Here is a 5,562-nt window from a genome sequence, read left to right as displayed (position 1 = left end):
CCATATTCCTAAACTGAAATTGAATATTCCACCATTTGAGGGTAGATATGTTCCTGATATATATCTTACTTGGGAGTTAGAAACTGAACAACGATTTACATGTTTACAATATCCTGAGGAGAGACGAGTTGCTGCTGCTGTTTGTGCTTTCACTAGTTTTGCATGTGTATGGTGGTCTGAACATTGTAGATTATATCCTATTCCAACTACTTGGGCTGCTTTGAAAACTGCTATGCGTACGCGTTGGGTTCCACCATATTATCAACGTGAATTGCTTCAAAAATTGCAGCGTTTAAGACAAGGAAAAAATTCTGTAGAAGAATATTATCAGGAATTACAAACTGGCATGATTAGATGTGGTATTGTTGAGGAGAATGAAGCTATGCTTGCACGTTTTCTGGGTGGATTAAATAGAGAGATTCTGATAGAGGCAAAGGTGTCCCGTCTTTCGATGAGATGATGGATATCGCTTTGGTGGAAGTCGACTTTGACGATCCGACTACGAACGTGTGAGGACGTCGCGCCTTAGCAATCGCTAAACCAACTCCGAGAGGTTATTGACCACGCCGGAGCACGATCAACCTGACCACGAGGGTCTGTTTCCTGCGAGCAAACGAAGAACAAGCAAGAAACTAAGATTGCAATCTGGATATTGCGAATATAAGATGAAAGCTTTATTGATCAAGGTGGGGTTCTGTGACGCCTTTGTCTGGTCGTTGAACACAAACGAAGTACGCGAAGTTGCAGCTATGGCGAACTTTTAATCTAAACAAAACCCAAAGTCTAAACGATGCCCTAAGGGCTGTATATATGGAGGAAGAGGGGGGAATTTCGTGGCCCTTGGTGGAGGGGTCCGAAATCAACCCTATCTCTTGTTTCCCCACACATATGGACTCTAAAAATAGCCTATACTTATGTATTTCGAAATTACATGGGCCTGGCCCAATAATAAGGTGACGCAGCACCTAAAATAGCCTCGGCACGAAATTTATGAAGTGGCATCTTGTATATTTCGTCCAAGGCTTCATGCACCCATTATGGTGGCTTCAAAGTCCTGAAATCATCACTTGTAACTCCGTTCTTGTTCCCCTTGCGCATGGCATCATCTCCATGCTTGTTCTTGCTCCAATGTTCATCCTTCTCCAAGCTAGGCCCTTCATTTGTAAGCAAAACAAATGTATCCAATTTAGGCAGCATCATATTCTCATGAACATTAGAATCATTACCAAGAAACGAAAGTACCTGGTAATTTAGTTGGCGTGCACGAGCTCTAGTAATTGGTCCAGTATGTATAGCAGCAGGGGCTGTGGGTGTAACAATTGTATTGATGTCCTCATCATCCTCCCCTTCTTGAAATGAAGTCGTCCTCGACGGAAGTTCATCTTCCTCACCCAAATAAGGCTTCAAATCTGCAATGTTAAAAGTGGGACTAACCCCAAAATTTGCAGGCAGCTCAAGTTTATATGCATTATCATTTATTTTCTCTAACACCTTAAAGGGACCATCAGCACGTGGCATTATGATAGAGGCAAAGGTGTCCCGTCTTTCGATGAGATGGTGGATTTCGCTTTGGTGGAAGTCGACTTTGACGATCCGACTACGAACGTGCGAGGACGTCGCGCCTTAGCAATCGCTAACCCAACTCCGAGAGGTTATTGACCACGCCGGAGCACGATCAACCTGACCACGAAGGTCTGTTTCCTGCGAGCAAACGAAGAACAAGCAAGAAACTAAGATTGCAATCTGGATATTGCGAATATAAGATGAAAGCTTTATTGATCAAGGTGGGGTTCTGTGACGCCTTTGTCTGGTCGTTGAACACAAACGAAGTACGCGAAGTTGCAGCTATGGCGAACTTTTAATCTAAACAAAACCCAAAGTCTAAACGATGCCCTAAGGGCTGTATATATGGAGGAAGAGGGGGGGAATTTCGTGGCCCTTGGTGGAGGGGTCCGAAATCAACCCTATCTCTTGTTTCCCCACACATACGGACTCTAAAAATAGCCTATACTTATGTATTTCGAAATTACATTGGCCTGGCCCAATAATAAGGTGACGCAGCACCTAAAATAGCCTCGGGACGAAATTTATGAAGTGGCGTCTTGTATATTTCGTCCAAGGCTTCATGCACCCATTATGGTGGCTTCAAAGTCCTGAAATCATCACTTGTAACTCCGTTCTTGTTTCCCTTGCGCATGCCATCATCTCCATGCTTGTTCTTGCTCCAATGTTCATCCTTCTCCAAGCTAGGCCCTTCATTTGTAAGCAAAACAAATGTATCCAATTTAGGCAGCATCATATTCTCATGAACATTAGAATCATTACCAAGAAACGAAAGTACCTGGTAATTTAGTTGGCGTGCACGAGCTCTAGTAATTGGTCCAGTATGTATAGCAGCAGGGGTTGTGGGTGTAACAATTGTATTGATGTCCTCATCATCCTCCCCTTCTTGAAATGAAGTCGTCCTCGACGGATGTTCATCTTCCTCACCCAAATAAGGCTTCAAATCTGCAATGTTAAAAGTGGAACTAACCCCAAAATCTGCAGGCAGCTCAAGTTTATATGCATTATCATTTATTTTCTCTAACACCTTAAAGGGACCATCAGCACGTGGCATTAACTTTGATTTGCGCAAATCAGGAAATCTATCCTTACGCAAATGTAACCAAACAAGATCTCCAGGTGCAAACACAACATGTTTTCTACCCTTATCTCCAGCAAGTTTATATTTAGCATTCATACGCTCAATGTTTTCCTTAGTTAACTCATGCATTTTTAAAATCAATTCAGCACGTTGTTTAGCATCAAAATTAACCTTCTCCGAAGATGGAAGAGGCAACAAATCAATAGGTGCACGAGGTAGGAAACCATACACAACTTCAAAAGGGCACATCTTAGTAGTAGAATGCAATGAACGATTATAAGCAAATTCAATATGAGGCAAGCATTCCTCCCACATTTTCTTATTATTCTTCAAAACAGCCCTAAGCATAGTAGACAACGTTCTATTGACTACTTCAGTTTGTCCATCAGTTTGGGGGTGACAAGTAGTACTAAAAGCAGTTTAGTCCCCAACTTAGCCCATAAACATCTCCAAAAGTGGCTAAGAAATTTAGTATCAGGATCTGAAACAATAGTATTTGGCACACCATGCAAGCGAATAATTTCACGAAAGAACAAATCAGCAACATTAACAGCATCATCGCTTTTATGACATGGTATAAAGTGTGCCATTTTCGAGAATCTATCCACGACAACAAATACGCTATCCCTCCCCTTCTTTGTTCGAGGTAAACCTAAAACAAAGTCCATAGATATATCCTCCCAAGGAACACTAGGTACAGGCAAAGGCATATATAAACCATGAGGATTGAGTCGTGACTTAGCTTTTTGACATGTAGTGCATCGAGCAATAAAACGCTCAACATCCCGTCTCATCTTTGGCCAAAAGAAATGTGTAGCAAGTACGTCCTCCGTCTTCTTCACGCCAAAGTGTCCCATTAATCCTCCTCCATGCGCCTCCTGCAACAACAAAAGACGAACGGAGCTAGCTGGAATGCATAGCTTGTTAGCACGAAACACAAATCCATCGTTAACGACAAACTTATTCCACATTCTTCCTTCTTTACAATTCTGCATTACATCTTTAAAATCAGCATCATGCACATATTGATCTTTGATGGTCTCCAAACCAAATATTTTGAAGTCAAGTTCTGAAAGCATAGTATAGCGACGAGACAATGCATCAGCAATAACATTTTCTTTTCCCTTCTTGTGTTTAATGACATAAGGGAAAGTCTCAATGAATTCAACCCATTTAGCATGTCTACGATTCAGTTTAGCTTGACTTTTAATATGTTTCAAAGATTCATGATCAGAATGTATAACAAATTCTTTGGGCCATAAATAATGTTGCCATGTTTCTAAAGTCCGAACAAGAGCATATAATTCTTTATCATAAGTAGAATAATTCAGACTAGGCCCACTCAATTTTTCAGAAAAGTATGCAACGGGTTTGCCATCTTGTAATAACACACCTCCTAATCCAATTCCACTAGCATCACATTCAAGCTCAAAAGTCTTATTAAAATCAGGAAGTTGGAGTAAAGGAGCATGTGTCAACTTATCTTTCAATACCGTGAAGGCTTCTTCCTGTGCGGTACCCCAAACAAAAGGCACATCCTTCTTTGTAAGCTCGTTGAGAGGTGCAGCAATGGTGCTGAAATCTCTCACAAAACGCCTATAGAATCCAGCGAGGCCAAGAAAACTCCTCACCTGTGTGACCGTTTTGGGCTGCGGCCAACTCTCAATAGCTTCCATCTTGGCTTTGTCAACTTCAATTCCCTGTGGAGTAACAACATAGCCAAGAAAAGATACTCGGTCGGTGCAAAAGGTGCACTTCCCAAGGTTACCAAACAAACGTGCATCACGTAGAGCAATAAAAACAGCACGTAAATGTTCCAAATGTTCTTCCAAAGATCTGCTATAAATCAGTATATCATCAAAATAGACTACCACAAATCGTCCAATGAAAGCACGTAAAACTTCGTTCATTAATCTCATGAAAGTACTAGGTGCATTAGTTAACCCAAAAGGCATGACTAACCACTCATATAATCCAAACTTAGTTTTAAATGCTGTTTTCCATTCATCACCCAATTTCATACGAATTTGATGGTAGCCACTACGCAAATCAACTTTGGAGAATATTGTAGAGCCACTCAATTCATCAAGCATATCATCTAGCCTAGGAATAGGATGACGATAACGAATAGTAATATTATTAATGCCTCTACAATCAACACACATACGTGATGTACCATCCTTTTTCGGCACTAGAATAATAGGAACAGCACAAGGACTAAGGGATTCGCGTATATAACCTTTGTCGAGAAGCTCTTGTACTTGACGCATAATCTCCTTCGTCTCCTCTGGATTGGTACGGTATGGTGCACGGTTTGGCAGTGAAGCACCGGGAATTAAGTCGATCTGATGCTCAATCCCTCGAATAGGCGGTAATCCCGGTGGCACGTCTTGTGGAAAAACGTCAGCGAACTCCTGCAAAATGTTAGTGACAGCAGGAGGCAAAGAGGAAGGCACGTCCTCGAATGAAAATAATGCCTCTTTGCACACAAAAGCATAGCAAACAGATTTGCTGAAATCTAGCTCATCAATATCCGATTTGGTGGCAAATAAACATGCACTTTTCAATTTAATTTCAGAAGCAACACTAGATGGTTTATTATTAGGCTTCATTTGCTGCTCAAATTCTTTTGCCACAATCTGATTTTCACTCTTATTCGTCTCCTGTTTTGCTTTATTAGCTCTATTAATATCATCTTTCAAAATGGAATCAGGAGTCATAGGAAGCAAAGTAATATTTTTATCCTTATGAACAAGAGTATAGTGATTGTTTGTACCATGGTGTACAGAATTTTTATCAAATTGCCATGGTCTACCAAGTAATAAGGAACATGCTTGCATAGGTACCACATCACAATCAACATAATCAGCATATGTAGATATACTAAAATGCACACGAACAGTACGTGTTACCTTAAC

The sequence above is a fragment of the Triticum aestivum genome, chromosome 2A, assembly GCF_018294505.1.
Source record: "Triticum aestivum cultivar Chinese Spring chromosome 2A, IWGSC CS RefSeq v2.1, whole genome shotgun sequence".
NCBI classification, from domain to species: Eukaryota; Viridiplantae; Streptophyta; class Magnoliopsida; order Poales; family Poaceae; genus Triticum; species Triticum aestivum.
Note: the sequence above shows the minus strand (reverse complement) of the source record.